General features: G+C 36.3%; 1 protein-coding gene across 24 annotated transcripts in view; it reads left to right on the forward strand.

Annotated features, from left to right (window-relative positions):
- Positions 1 to 16,698, forward strand: part of DLG1 (discs large MAGUK scaffold protein 1) — a 264,950-nt gene that overhangs the window by 47,960 nt on the left and 200,292 nt on the right. For 3 of the 24 annotated variants that reach the window (XM_005670090.3, XM_021070116.1, XM_021070117.1), the window contains exon 3: positions 14,355 to 14,502. The exons of the other annotated variants lie outside the window; for them this stretch is intronic. The gene's annotated coding sequence lies outside the window, so the exon portion shown is untranslated. The remainder of the gene's footprint in view (positions 1 to 14,354; positions 14,503 to 16,698) is intronic. 24 annotated transcript variants of the gene reach the window in all.

Genomic DNA, 16,698 nt, shown 5'->3' on the forward strand with positions numbered 1-16,698 from the left:
GGACAAAATGCCAGGAGTAGTTTAAATAAAGTTAGCATGCAGTAAAGGAAAATATGCTTTCATCATCACTGTTCTTCCCAGTTCAGTGGTATACTAACATCTTCCATCAATTCTCAGAGATTCCTGTTTATTAGCCATTAGCAGGTATTCTGCTTCAGAACCTCATTATCAGCATTATTGTTATGATTTTCTTTTTGTAAAATGCACAGATTTATGTAGGCACTTAGTTGTTCTTTTATAACTGTGACCACTACCTATATAAAAATATAAAACTTCCCAGTTCCCCGGAAGATTCCCTTTTGTTCTTCGTAAAACATTATGCCTTCCTCGGAGGTAATAGTTTTTCTGGCCTATATCACTGTAGATTAGTTTTTAACTTCTTATAAATGTAATCATGTAGTGACTATGGTCATTTCTGACTTCTTTTAGTCAGCATGTATGTCACTGTATGTGTCAGTAATTTGTTTCTTTTTATTGCTGTGTAACATTCCATTGTATAAATATATCAACTTTATTCTGCTATTGTTGGAATTTGTGTTATTTTCAGTTTGGGGCTGTTATGAATAAAACTGTTTTGAACATTTTTTTTTTTTTTTTTTTTTTTTTTGTGGACGTGAACACTTATTTCTCTTGCGTATATATACCTGGAAGGTAGAGTTTTAAATTCATCTTGTATATAGCCCTCCAAAACTGAATCAAGAAGAATAGATCAACTGAACAAACTGATCACTAAAGATGAAATCGAATATGTAATAAAAACATTCCCTACAAACAAAAATCTGGGACCAGATGGCGTCACAGGCAAATTCTACCAAACATACAAAGAACTTATACCCATTCTTCTCAAAAGGTTGAAGAAGAAGGAACACTCCTAAAGATATTCTATGAAGCCATCATCACCCTGACCCCAAAACTAGACAAAGATGCTACCAAAGAGGAAAATCATAGGCCAATATCTTTGATGAATATAGATGCAAAAATTATCAATAAAATTTTAGCAAACTGAATCCAGCAACATATAAAAAAGATCATAACCAAGTGGGATTCATCCCAAGTTCACAAGGATGGTTCAACATATGCACATCAGTCAACATCATACACCACATTAACAAAAGAAAAATCAAAAACCACATGATCATCTCAGTAGATAGAGAAAAAGCGTTTGATGAAATCCAACATCCATTCATGATAAAAAACTCTTAACCGAGTGGGTATAGAGGGAACACACTTTAACATAATCAAAGCCATTTATGATAAACCCACAGCCAATATAATAACTCAGTGAAGAAAAGCTGAAAGCCTTCCCACTCAAATCTGCAACAAGACAAGGATGCCCACTCTCACCCCTTTTATTCAACATAATATTGGAAGTCCTAGCCATAACGACAAACAAATAAAAGCCATCCAAATTGGAAGAGGTAAAGTTGTCACTGCAGATGACATGATACTATTTATATAGAAAACCCTAAGGACTCCACACAAAAACTACCCTAACTGATCATCGAATTCAGCAAAGTAGCAGGATACAAGATTAACATTCAGAAATTGGTTACATTTCTGTATACTAACAATGAAATATTAGAAAAAGAATATAAAAACACACTGTCTTTTAAAATTGCACCCCCCCAAAAATTAAATGTCTAGGAATAAACCTGAGGTAAAAAACTTACATCTGAGAACTATAAAACATTAATCAAGGAAATTAAAGAGTATTCAAAGAAATGGAAATATATTCCATGCTCCTGGATTGGAAGAATTAATACTGTAAAAATGGCAACACTACCCAAAGCAATCTACAGATTCAATGCAATCCCTATCAAATCACCCATGACATTTTCCACAGAACTAGAACAAACAATGCAAAAATTTATATGAAACCGCAAAAGACCCGGAAATGCCAAAGCAATCCTGAGGAGCAAAAACCAAGCAGGAGGTATAACTCACAGACTTCAGGCAATATTACAAAACTACAGTAATCAAGACAGTGTGGTACTGGTACAAAAACAGATATACAGACCAATGGAACAGAATAGAGAACCTAGAAATAAAGCCACACACCTGTGGTCAGTTAATCTTCGACAAAGGAGCTAAGAATATAAAATGGGGAAAAAGACAGTCTCTTTAAGTGGTGCTGGGAAAACTGGACCAGCTGCATGTGAATCAGTGAAACTAGAACACACCCTCACACCATGCACAGAAATAAACTCAAAATGGCTTAAAGATTTAAACATAAGACAAGACATCATAATACTCCTAGAAGAGAAAGTAGGCAAAACATTGTCTGACATCAACTGTATAAATGTTTGCTTAGGTCAGTCTCCCAAAGCAAGAGAATTAAAAACAAAAATAAGCCAATGGGACCTAATCAAACTTACAGGCTTTTGCACAGCAAAGGAACCTGTTAAAAAAAAACAACAACAAAAAAAAACAAAAGACAACCTACTGAATGGGAGAAAATAGTTTCAACGATGCAACTGACAAGGGCTTAATCTCTAAAATATACAAACAGCTTATACAGCTCAACACCAAAATACCAACAATGCAATTGAAAAATTGGCAAAATACCTGAATAGGCATTTCTCTAAAGAAGATATACAGATGGCCAACAAGCACATGAAAAAATGCTCAACATCGCTAATTATTAGAGAAATGCAAATCAGAACTACTATGAAGTACCACCTCACACCAGTCAGAATGGCCATCATTAACAAGTCCACAAATAACAAATGCTGGAGAGGGTGTGGAGAAAAGGAAACCCTCCTGCACTGTTGGTGGGAATGTAAATTAGCACAACCACTATGGAAAACAGTATGGAGGTACCTCAGTAAACTAAATATAGAGCTACCATATGACCCAGCAATCCCACTCTTGCGCAGAACTTTCATTGAAAAAGATACATGCACCCCTGTGTTCATTGCAGCACTATTCACAATAGCCAAGGCATGGAAACAAGCTAAATGTCCTTCGACACATGAATGGGTTAAGGAGATGTGGCATATATACACAATGGAATACTACTCAGCCATAAAAAGAAGAAAGTAATGCCATTTGCAGCAAATGGGTGAAACTGGACACTTTTACTAAGTGAAGTAAGTCAGAAAGAGAAAGACAAATACCATGATATCACTTACATCTGCAGTCTAATACATGGCACAAATGAAACTACCTACAGAAAAGAAACAAACTCATGGACTTGTAGAGTAGACTGTGGTTGTCAAGGGGGAGGGGGAGGGAGTGGGATTGCCTGGGAATTTGGAGTTAGAAGATGCAAATTATTGCATTTGGAGTGGATAAGCAATGAGATCCTGCTGTATAGCACAGGGAACTATATCTAGTCACTTGTGATGGAACATTGATAGAGGATAATGTAAGAAAAAGAATATATATGTGTGTGTGTTTGCATAACTGAATCATTTTGCTGTACAGCAGAAATTAACATTGTAAATCAACTATAGTGAAAATTAAGCTAAAATTTTTAAAAAATAAAAATGAATAAATAAATTCATCTTATAGAGTCCTTCCCACAAAGTGTTTGTTTTATAGGACAGGTGAGAGAGAGGAATCAAAGACACAGTTTCACTTACTTGACTAAGTTTGACTTTTCCACTGTTCCATTACAAAATGGCAACTTTACATTTCTTCATGAATCCTGTGACTAAGGCAGCCTACCTTTTGATTAAATCAAATAAGTTTTCTTTCTGATGCCAACTTGGATTGATGTTGGGTGTTTAGAGGTCTTTGCTGAGAAATCTAATAACAGGTTGAAGGAAAGAGTGCTACTATCATCACTTAGTCTGCCGTAACTGAGGGATTGGAGAAGTTGAAGGATTTGGTAGAAAAATGAGATCATTTGTATTTAATATGCATTGTATTTTTAAAATGCCATTTTAAACTCCTTTTCTATGGGAGTTCCCATTATGGCTCAGCAGTTAGCAAACCCGACTAATATCTGAGAGGACACGGGTTCGATCCCTGGCCTCACTAAGTGGGTTAAGGATCTGGCATTGCCGTCAGCTGTGGTGTTGGTTGAGACATGGCTCAGGTCCCCTGTTGCTGTGGCTGTGACAGCTCCAGTTGGGCCCCTAGCCTGGGAACTCCGTATACCGCAGGTGTGGCCCTAAAAAGAACAAAAACAAATAAAACCTCTTTTTCTACTGGTTGTGATATCATTTCATCTGTGGTTCTGCCGTGGGTCTACTTTTCATTGTTCTTCTGTTATTTATATTTTCCTGGTTCTTTTCTATATCTTGAAATTTTTTGTTTTGTGCTTCATGTACTATGGAAAAGAACCATTGAGACCAGTGTTCTTTACCTTTCGAGAAGCTAGAATTAAACCAATCAATTAGGAGTTGTTTGTTTAGAGCTAGGTTGCTGTATTAGTTACTTTCACCTCACTTCAATTTTCAAATATAAGTGTGAGATCAGTTCTGTCCCTTAACCACACAGTTTGTTTCCTTTTTAGTGCTTAAACTCTGTTTACTTTGTTTAGTTTACAAATTCATGTGGAAAATAAAGTTATTCAGTGAATTGGAAATTTTGTGTATGTTTAAATAAAAACTTAATAGTTACACTTTTTGAAAGTTTTATTTTTATTTTATTTATTTATTTTTTTTTTGGCTGCACCTGTGGCATGTAGATATTCTCTGTCCAGGGATTGGACCTGCGCCGCTCAGGCAGCTGCAGTGACAACACTGGATCCTTAACCCTCTATACCACAAGGGGACTTCTGGAAGTCTGCTATTTAAAAAATCTAATTTGGAGATAAGACATGTGACTTTGAGTATTTGTTCCATTTAACACATTTAGATGATTTATACTTAATGTAATTATCAGTATGGTTGGGTTTAAATATACCGTCTTGCTTTTTGTTTAATATTGTCCCACTTGTTCTTAGTTTTTTGTTTTACTGCCTTGCTCTGTGGTAATTGAGTATCTTTTATGATTCCATTTTACCCATTTTACGGAGTGTTGGTTTATTACCTATACCACTTTACTGTATTGTTTTAGTTGTTTTTCAAGGCCCCAGAGTCTAAGATTCACAGTATGCATCTTTAAATTATCATAGTTTACCTTCAAACATTATACCACTTGACATAATGTTAAAATCTTAAAATAGTGCACTTCATTTTTTCTTCCATTCATTTATGCTGTTATTTATTATTTATTATAAGCCATTATTTTTCATCACACAGAGCATTTATTATTTTTCATAAGCCATTTATTATTTTTCATCACACAGAGCATCGTCTTTTTTTTTTTTCAAATTAATAAGCTTAATTTTTTTTTTTCTTTTTGGGGGGCTGTACCTACAGCATATGGGAATTCCTCAGCCAGTGATTGAATCCAAGCTTCAGCCATGATCCATGACGCAGCTGTGGCAACACCAAATCCTTAACCCACTGTCCTGGGCTGGGGATTGACCTGCGTAGAGACAATGCCAGATCCTTCACCTGCTGTGCAACAGTTCTGGGGTTGCATAAAAATTTTGGGAAAAGTACAGAGTTCTAGTTAATGAGCCAGTAACTAATTTAATGTTAACTAGTTGTCCATAGTTTACATTAGGGTTCACTGTGTATGCTGTAAATTCTGTGGGTTTTGAAAATGTATAATGACTTGTATCTACCATTATATTATCATACAGCAGTTTTATTTCCCTAAAAATCTCCAGTGCTCCACCTGTTTATCTCTCCTTTCCCTGCTGCACCCCCAGCAACTGTTGATCTTTTTCTGTCTCCATCATTTTGCCTTTTCCAGAATGTCGTACAGTTGGACTTACGTGATATATAGTCCTTTTCAGTTTTGTTGTTGTTGTTGTTATAATATACAGTTAAGGATTCTCCATGTCTTTTCATGATTTGATGGCACATCTTTTCTATCGCTAAATAAGATTTCATTGGTGTCTAATCTAAATTGATGACCACTTAAGTTCAAATACATTCTTACAAACTTGTGTTTTCATTCCTCCCCACCCATATTTGATGTTTTTTGACATTGTATTTTACGTCTTTTTGTTTTGGGTATCCCTTAGCTACTTATTGTGGGTATAGATGCTTGTAAGTGATTGATCTACTACCTTTACTGTATGTTTGCCTTTACCAATTAATTTTTTCTTTAAAAACTTTTTTTTATTACACTATGGTTGATATACAATCTTTTGTTAATTTCTGCTGTACAGCAAAGTAACCCAGTCATACATATATATACATTCTTTTTCTCTCATTATCTTCCATCATGTTCTGTCACACAAGATTGCTTATATAGTAGGACCTCATTGCTTATGCATCTAAATGTAATAGTTTGCATTCAGGGTCTTTTATGGTTCCATATAAATTTTTGGATTATTCCAGTTCTGTGAGAAATGTCATCCTCACACATATGATATTGATCCCACATTAAATCTGTAAATTGCTTTGGGTAGTACGGCCATCTTAATATTATTTCTTCCAGTCTAGGACCCTGGGATATCTTTCCATTTCTTTGAATCCTCTTTAATTTCCTTGATTAATGGATTTTGTTGTTGGGGTTTTTTTGTTGTTGTTGTTTGTTTGTTTGTTTTGCTTTTTAGGGCCGCACTTTCGGCATCTGGAAGTTCCCAGGCTAGGGGTTGATTTGGAGCTGCAGTGCCTGTCCTATGCCACAGCCACAGCAACACGGGATCCAAGCCGCATCTGCGACCGAGACCACAGCTTATGGCAACACTGTTTCCTTAACCCACTGAGCAAGGCCCGGGATCCAGCCCACATCTGCATGGATACTAGTCGGGTTCATTACTGCTGAGCCACAGCAGAAACTCCTCCTTGATTAATGTTTTATATTTTTCAGCATATAAGTCTTTTACTTCCTTGGTCAGGATTATTCCCAGATTTTTAATTTTGAGGGATGTGATTTTAAAAACTATTGTTTTTTTATATTCCTTTTCTAATATTTCATTGTTAGTGTATAGAAATACAACCAATTTCTGACTGAATCTTGTATCCTGCTACTTACTGAATTTGTTGCATCAGTTCGAGTAGTTTTTGTATGGAGTCCTTAGGGTTTTCTTCTTTTAAAAAAAAAAGACTGAATTTTTATTTCATTTTATTTATTTATTTATTTATTTTTGTATTTTTGCCTTTTTTTCTTTTTTTTGTCTTTTTGCCTTTTCTTTTTTTTTTTTTTGTCTTTTGTCTTTTTGTCTTTTTGTCTTTTTGTTGTTGTTGTTGTTGCTATTTCTTGGGCCGCTCCCGCGGCATATGGAGGTTCCCAGGCTAGGGGTTGAATCGGAGCTGTAGCCAGCGGCCTACGCCAGAGCCACAGCAACGCAGGATCCGAGCCGCGTCTGCAACCTACACCACAGCTCACGGCAACGCCGGATCGTTAACCCACTGAGCAAGGGCAGGGACCGAACCCGAAACCTCATGGTTCCTAGTCGGATTCGTTAACCACTGCGCCACGACGGGAACTCCACTTTTTGCCTTTTCTAGGGCCACTCCCGTGGCATATGGAGGTTCCCAGGCTAAGGGTCAAATCCGAGCTGTAGCCACCAGCCTACACCACAGCAACGCAGGATCCGAGCTGTGCCTGCAACCTACACCATAGCTCACAGCAACGCCAGGTCCTTAACCCACTGAGCAAGGCCAGGGATCGAACCCACAACCCCATGGTCCTAGTCGGATTCGTTAACCACTGCTCCACAACAGGAACTCCAGGGTTTTCTATATATAGTATCATGTCATCAGCAGAGAGTGACACTTTTACCTCTTCTCTTCCAATTTGGATACCTTTTATTTCTTATGTTTGTCTGATTGTTGTGGCTGGGACTTCCAATACTATGTTGAATACAAGTGGTGAGAGTAGGCATCTTGTTGGAGATATGAGTGGAAGGACTTAGCTTTTCTCTGGTGAGTATTATATTGACTGAGTTTGCCATAAATGGCTTTTTATTATGTTATTATGTTATTCCCTCTATACTCTCTTCGGTAAGTTTTTTTTTTTTTTTTTTGGTCACGAATGGATGTTGAATTTCGTCAAATGCTTTTTCTGCATCTATTGAGATGATCTTTTGTTTTTTGACTTTTCTTTTGTTAATGTGGTATATGACGTTAATTCATTTGGGCATGTCGAACCAGTTCCTTGTGAACTTGAGATGAATCCTCCTTGTTTGTGGTGTATGATCTTTTTCACGTGTTGTTGGATTTGGTTGGCTAAAATTTTGTTGAGAATTTTTGCATCTATATTCATCAAAGATATTGGCCTATAATTTTCTTTTTTGGTAGTAGTTTTGTCAGGTTTGGGTATTAGGGTGATGATGGCTTCATAGAATTTCTTTGGGAGTGTTCCTTCTTCAGTCTTTTGGAAAAGTTTAAGAAGGATCATTATAAGTTCTTCTTTTTTTATATTTGGTAGAATTTGCCTGTGAAACCATCTTGTCATGAACTTTTGTTTGTAGGGAGTGTATTTATTACATATTCAATTTCATTTCTAGTGATCAGTCTGTTCAAATTATTTATTCTTGATTCAGTTTTTGACATTGTATTTTACTTGTTTTTATTTTATGTATAGCTACTTATTGTGTATATAGATGATTTTAAGTGGCTGATCTACTCCTTGTATTATGTTTGCCTTTACCAATGAAATTTTTCCGTTCATAGTTTTTGTATTTTTAGTTGTTTCCTTTTCCTTTCTACTTAGAGGAGTAGCACTTCTTTCAAAGCCAGTTTAGTGGTGCTGAATTCTTTTGGCTTATTCTTGTCTGTAAAACTCTCTCTCTCATTCAGACCTAAATAATAGCCTTGCTAAGTGGAGTATTCTTGGTTGTAGGCTTTTTTCATTTCATCATTTATCTATATCATGCCACTCCTTTTTAATCTGCATTTTCTGCTGAAAAGTCAGCTGACAGTCTTATGGAAACTCCCTGGAATGTAAATAGTTGCTTTCCCTTGATGCTTTTAATGTTCTCTATCTTTAATTTTTCACCATTTTAATTACAATGTGCTTTGGTGTGGACCTCTTTTGATTCTTTTTATATTGTTTGGGACTCTGTGCTTCCTAGACCCGAATGTCTATTTCCTTTCCCATTTCAGGGAAGTTATAGATTCATCTTTTCTATTTAGAGAAGACCTTTCAATATTTCCTTTAGGATAGGCTTAGTATTGATGCATTCTTTTAGTTTTTAGTTGTCTGAGAAATTCTTTAACCTTCTAATTTTTTTTTTTTTTTTGTCTTTTTTGCCATTTATTGGGCCGCTCTCGTGGCATATGGGGTTCCCAGGCTAGGGGTCTAATCAGAGCTGTAGCCACCCGCCCACGCCAGAGCCACAGCAACACAGGATCCCAGCCGCGTCCTACACCACAGCTCCCGGCAACACCGGATCTTTTAACCCACTGAGCAAGGCCAGGGATCGAACCCGCATCCTCATGGTTCCTAGTTGGATTTATTAACCACTGTGCCACGACGGGAACTCCTCAGCTATTAACTCTTCAAATAAGTTCTCTGTCTTTTTTTCTCTCTCTCTTCTTGAGCCCCTGTAATTTGAATGTTTGTTTGCTTGAAGTTTTCCCAATGTCTCTTAAACTGTCCTCCTTTTAAAAATTCGTTTTTCTTTTTTCTGTTCAGCTTAATGATTTCTCTTTCACAGTCTTATATTTCACTGATCTGTTTCTCTGTATCGTCTAATCTGTTCTTGATTCCTTCTAGTTTATTTTTAATTTCAGTTGTTGTATTATTCAGCTCTGGTTCTTCTTCATATTTTCTAACTTTTTGTTAAACTTCTGTGTTCATCCATTCATCTCCTGAGCTTGTTGAGCATCTTATGATCACTACTTTGAACTCTTTATTGAGTAGATTGCTTTTCTCCTCTTTGCTTTGTTCTTCTAGGGTTTTATCTCATTCCTTTATCTGGAACATATTCTTTTGTCACCACACTTTGCCAAATTCTCTGTTTATTTGTATGTATAAGATAGGCTCACTGACAGGCCTTACCTTATGCAGGGCCTGGGCAAGGCTAGGTCCAGATGCAGTAGCTGTACTTCCAGGGAGCCCTGTACTTGACCAGATGATGAGCTTTGGCATTTCCCAGGACAGCTGGCTCTGGGTGTATGGATCCCTATGCTAGTGCTGGTCCACTTGCAGTCAGGGCTGATCCCAGCCTGCTGATGGGTGGTGCTGGTTCTGGATTGGCTTATTAGAGGGTCTGAGGGGAGCCCAGGGCTGGGGCCAGCTTACAGGTGGTCAGAACTGGTCCTTAGGACTAAGAGAGAGAGAACTTCAAAATGGCACTTGCCAACACCAATGTTGTTGTGGTAGTACCAGCTCCCAAAATGTCTGCCACCAGCATCCCTAGGGGGAGTCCCTCCTGCTTCCCTGGAAGATTTCAAGATCAGTAAGTGGGCCTCACCCAGGTTCCTCGCAAATTACTGGCTCTGTGTTTGGTCTTGAAGCACATGAGGTTTCGTATATGCCCTTTAAGAGTAGAGTCTGTTTCCTATACCCCTCCTGCTCTTCCATACACAGCCCCGTTGGCCTTTGAAGCCAGATGTTCTGGGTACTCGTCTTGCCAGGGCAGGACCTGCAGGCTTGGAATCCTGATGTAGGGCTTGGATCCCTTGCTTCTCAGAAAGAACCTCTGTGATTATGATTATTCTCCTGTTTGTGAGTTGCCTATATAGAGGTGTGGATCTTCCACCCCCCTTAACCCATCTTGTGGTTCTTTATATCTTCAGTTGTGGGAAATATTTCTGCTAGCCTTTTGATCATTCTCATCAATAGTTGCTATGTAAATAATTGTAATTTTGGTGTTCCCATGGGAAGAGGTGAGCTCAGAATCTTCCTACTCCATCCACCATCTTGACCACATATTTAATCAGTTTTATGGTACCTTTGCTAAAGCACCTTTTTAAGCCTGCATAAAACAGAAATGTCCATGTTATCTTAGGCTACTCTTTGCTGGTAAGATTAGTAGCAGATTCATAGGTTTATGATATTACTGTAGTCCTACTGTTGAAAAAAGAAAGCAAATAAGCAAAATCTTAGCATTAATTCTTCTTTCAGTGGCTTAAGAAAAATGGTGCTTGAGTTATAGTTTTGTGATCTCACTGCATATTCTTCATTGTAAGAATTATCAGGAGTTTCTCTTGGGAATAATTTCTAATGTTGAAATTATCAGTGAATGTTAATTCTTCGTTGAGCCATTACCATGGAAGCTCAGATAGTACATTAATTAGTTGTAATCTTTAACTTATTTACTTAAACTAGGCATTAAAATTATCAAATAAATTACTATACATAAAGCAACTGGAAGAGTCCTAGCAAGTAGTGTCATATCTTAGCAGATATTACTTAGTAGTTTTATTTTTTATTTTTTTGCAAGTGTGAATGTTAATTCAGATATTCTTTAAAGTTCTGGTCTTTAGGTATAACATCACTTTGGAGGAATTATCATTGTTTACAGAAAGATTGAGGGTAGTAAGTTCTTAATACTGAATTCAAGTATTTATTGATAGATCTGTGTTAATGTTTCCATAGCGAGTGGGACAGGGACATGTCAAATTCATCAAAGGGTCTGAAAAAAATACACAACCCTGCCCGTTTTTAAGGGCTGTTGGTCTGCAAATTCAGCTTGTTCTTAAAGAGTTATAAGAAAAATTTGTTCACCATAGCTGTTTATTAACTTAATAATTCAGCATTTTTAGTAACTGGAATTTATATACAGTAGATTGTTTTTATTACTAAATAAACAATCTGATTTTTCCACAGTATTAAGCTCTGATTTCTTGTTAATGTGATAGGTAGAAGAGTTTGGTTAGATATTTTTCTTGTGTGTTTTGACATCTCACCCCTTTTATAAGATTTTAAGTGGAAGTGAAATCTTATACATGGAGTTCTAATATGTAATATAAATAGTATTTAATTACCATGTATTTATGTATAAGTTCAGATGTAACATGTGCATGTTATAAATGTGAACAGTAATATAGGTTTTTTTGTTTGATTGTTTTTTTAGGGCTGCACTCACGGCATATGGAGATTCCCAGGCTAGGGATCGAATTGGAGCGGTAGCCGTTGGCCTGTGTCAGAACCACAGCGATGCCAGATCTGAGCTGTGTCTGCAACCCACACCACAGCTTACGGCAACCCTGGATCTTTAACCAACTGAGTGAGGCCAAGGATTGAACCTGTATCCCTCATGGATACGAGTCAGCTTCATTTCCTCCGAGCCACGACAGGGACTCTAGGACAGTTTTGATAATGCAAAACATTTCAGTATTATTAGACTCAGCCTGGGTTTTTTTTCTTCTAATTTTGTTATGCAGTATTGAGAAAACTCCAACTTAAACCAATAAGTAATTGATAACAGTGCTTTAAAGCCTGCCTTGTTGTCTTAATTTGTTATTCTAGCAGCTATAAAGAATAGTCAGGACTTTGAATATCAAAGTTGACTTATGAAATTATTTATCCATTTCTTACATTTACTAATTATTGGAATAGGCTTTGGAGTCAAATATGATTCTTTTTCTGTTAGTTGTGACAACTTGTATTAATTATTTAACCTCTCCAAGACTTAGGTTCCTTATTTACCAAATGGACATTATAATTTTTACTTTATGAAGTATTTGGATTAAAGAAGCTAAATATATGTGTTAAAATATGATTTTCAAGAAAAGAAAGTTATTGAGCAAATAAAAAATGAACATGTGTCGCAAATTGTATTCTACTCACTTATTAATTAGGGAACCAATAAGGTGCTAAACCACCTAGAGTGCATTTGTGAATTTAGATATTTATAGGCAATGTTAACATAGGCTTGCTGAGTTAGAAACAGGTTAATGTCCAACAAAATCATGAGCTTATTCTCGGTGGTTATCTTTTTAATTGGGCAGAAGATGGTTAAAAATCTATAGGTAAACATGTAACTTTATTAAATCCAGGATTTTAAATCAGTAGCACATAGTGAATTGAAGTACATTCCCCTAAATCAGGATTTTATAACCTCAGTACTTTTAGGGCTAGATAATTCCTTGTGGTGGAGTGCTGCTGTCTTGTGCATTGTAGGACTTTTAGGAGCATCCCTAACTTCTACCCACTAGGTGGCAGCAGACTCTCCCTCCTCCAGTGTGGCAACCCTGGAGGGCAAAATTGGCACTGGTTGAGAACCATTGCCCTAGATAATCTTAAGTAGCTTTGTACCCGTATACCATTATATGCTGCCTAATTTCCCCCTTTTTTCTAAGTTTTTGATAATTTTTCTTACACGTTTAAAGCACTTTGCACAATGCCCATCAAGTAGTAGATAATTATTAAAAACTGCTATTAATAACAATGATGACACTTATAGTTGTTATTAATACCATGTTCTTTAAGCAGTTCGAAAATCATTATTTGTTGAATGTACTTATTTAAAATTAAGAAAATTTTAATTTTTTATTGAAGTATAGTTGATTTACAATGTTGTGCCAGTTTCTGCTGTACACAGAGTGATTCAGTCATACATACATATACATTCATTTTTTTGTTATTTTTCATTGTGATCTATCCCTGTGCTATGCAGTAGGAACTATTCATTCTAAATCTAATGGTTTACATCTACTAACCCCAAACTCCCAGTCCATCCCACTTCCTTCCCCCTCTCCCTTGGCAACCACAAGTCTGTTCTCTATGTGTAGAATGTATTTTCTGATACCGATTTATTCAACAGTGTTTAGAAACAAAAAAATAATGTCAAGATATTTCAGTCTTGTCAGACTTAGTTTCAAAACAGAATTAAGTTTGGCGTGTAAAAACCACATTCACACACATTTCTCACATTCTCTGCAGTTTTAAGTATCATACAGATTAATAAAAAATATGTAGATTTAAGGAGTTCCTGTCATCGCACAGTGGAAACGAATCTGACTAGGAACCATGAGATTGTGTGTTCGATCCCTGGCCTTACTCAGGGAGTTAAGGATCCAGTATTGCCGTGAGCTGTGGTGTAGTTCACAGATGTGGCACAGTTCTGACGTTGCCGTGGCAGTGGTGTAGGCCGGCAACTACAGCTCTGATTTGACCCCTAGTCTGGGAACCTGCATATGCTGCGGGTGTGGCCCTAGAAAGACAAAAGACAGAAAAATAAATAAATAAATAATATGTAGATTGAACCCATTCATTTTATTTAGAAATCAGACAGGAACCATTTCTGAGTTCCTAATAATAATTAAAACAATAATAAATAGTGTTATTATAATTGAATATATTACATGTTCACATTTATTGTACATCCAACTCTTTAAGCTAGACCATATTAAGGGCATAGGCTAAGTAGATGTGTTTGATCTTTGCCTGGCATTATATTTAGTGAAACGCATGCCAAAGTAATGTACGTACTTATATATTTTTAGGTGAACAGATGTGCATTTAAATTCATGTGCTGAATTTTCATGAAGGCCCAGTGCAGAACTTCAAATACATAACCAATGAGACAAATCCCACATGTGCTCAAAAATTGGACAAGTTGTATTTTGAGATCTACCAATTTTAGCTGATAGTGTAAGTAAATAAGTTGTTACAGATAAATGCCATATGAAAACTTGTTATATACATTTGTGCTTGTGGATTTTTGAAAGTAAAATTTCTAAAACCGTGAATATGAAAGTTTTAAAATGAAAGAACCTGGCTTGGATCTTGTGAAGCACTGCCGTGAAATTCCTACAAGTAAATTTGTTTTTAAATGTATAGTCTTCTAAGGAGCACAGTTTACTTTTTCTTTTCCTAATTACATTTGACACTTGGCCTTTCATTTAAGTTTCACAAAGTTCAGAGTTCCTGTCGTGGCTCAGCGGAAACAAATCCGATTAGGAACCTTGAGGTTGAGGGTTCAATCCCTGGCCTCTATCAGTGGGTTAAGGATCCAGCGTTGCCGTGAGCTGTGGTGTAGGTTGCAGATGCACCTCGGATCTGGTGGATCTGGCGTTGGCTGTGGCTCTGGTGTAGGCTGGCAGCAACAGCTCCGACTAGAACCCTAGCCTGGGAATCTCCATATGCCACGGGTGCGGCCCTCAAAAGACAAAAGACCAAAAAAAAAAAAAAAAGTTTCACATGGTTCATGTGATTTGTCTTTACCAATCAGGGTAATTACTGGACAGCCAGCCATTTTCTATACTCTTTTAAAAATGTAACCTAGTTTTAGCTCCTACTCTGTCTTCCCTGATAAAATTGCTCAAGTAGGAATGAGACAGAATAGGAAATAGTTTAGGAAATAAGAATTAAAAGTAACCTTGGGCAGGTTTGGAATTAAAGTAGTGATTGTTGTTAAAGGAGTTGTTCTTATCTTTTTGGCTCACTGTTTCTGTGATATAGCAAAGTATACCTTTCCACAAAAAAAGCTTTGTTTATTAAGCTAGAGATGTAGGTTTCTGCATACAAGGCCTACATCTCTAACTTAATATAAATTGTTAACTTCAATTTTGTAAAATTCAAGTCTTTATTAGCAGTATGTTAACTTCAATACACATACATAGTGCTTAGAAACCCCCTTATATAGTGACGGAAAGAAAAGGTAACTACATAGATGAAAGAAAAAGTATATCTTTCATTGTTACCCAGCTTTTTGCTGTCATTGGTTAAGTTTAAATAAATATTACCCATTTTAATTATAGTGAAGCTGTGGCATAAAATGCAACATGTAAGATTTTAAAAATGAAATACTCTGAGAATGACATTTTCACAGTGTTTTATTTGTTGCTTTGGACATAAGTAGGTAATGATATTTTTCTGTTAATAGGGTGATTAAAAAGCCAAAGCACAGAAAATAGTCTTTAGAAGAAATGACATTATCAATGAAATAAATTGCTTGACTTTTTGCCTTTAAACGTTCTACATGGCATGAATATACATCAAAATTGGTTCAGAAACATTTCCTCAAATTTTAAGTTATTTTAATGTATTAAAATATTTTTATCTCATATAACTTTTTCACTGTAAAAGTTTAATACTGATATTATCCTCTTAATTTTGCCAGATAATTGATTTTTTGTTGTTGTTGCTTTGATGCCGTAGAGAGAAATCAAACCGCAAAATATGTGATTGAAGTTCTCTTTTTACCTTTAAACTGTATTTTAAGTTAGCGTAGAATGTTTAGTGTTGTTATAAGAAAGCGCCATGTCCAATACATGCTGGGCTCATTTATTGAACTATGCAGTGAGTCCCTTGCTGCAGCATCTTGCTCCTCCTCTAAAGCAGCCAGGATATGTTTGAATATAGTGGCTCTGCTGCTGTAGCAATGCTTACATTGCAGCAGGTAGAGCTTTTATGATCAATCTGATTCTGGATTAAATTTTAAAGATACTAGACAGTTTGGGGCCCTTACAAAGAGCTGCTGAATGAGTAGTTTCATTATAAGAATTTGAAAGTTTTATTTATATAAGAAAAATAAACAACATCTTAATTCCATTCATACGATGCTGACCTGATCTCTGCTATGGGGGTGGAAACAGTGGAAGAATACAGTATTCTAATATAAAATTTTTTAAAAGAGTGCTTTGGATCTGGATTAAATGTTCAGGACAGCAAGCAACATTTATCAAGGCATTTTTCTAAAATTTCAGCCTTGGATTGATTGACATGCACAGGGTCTGAAAAAAAAAAAAGTTTCCTAGACCAAAAACTTGGATTGCTTTCCATTGTTGTGCCACTATAAAGTAGCGTGAACCAACAGCACAATATCCTTAATGTCTGGATGTAAGG

This window comes from Sus scrofa, chromosome 13, assembly GCF_000003025.6.
Source record: "Sus scrofa isolate TJ Tabasco breed Duroc chromosome 13, Sscrofa11.1, whole genome shotgun sequence".
In the NCBI taxonomy this organism is placed as follows: domain Eukaryota; kingdom Metazoa; phylum Chordata; class Mammalia; order Artiodactyla; family Suidae; genus Sus; species Sus scrofa.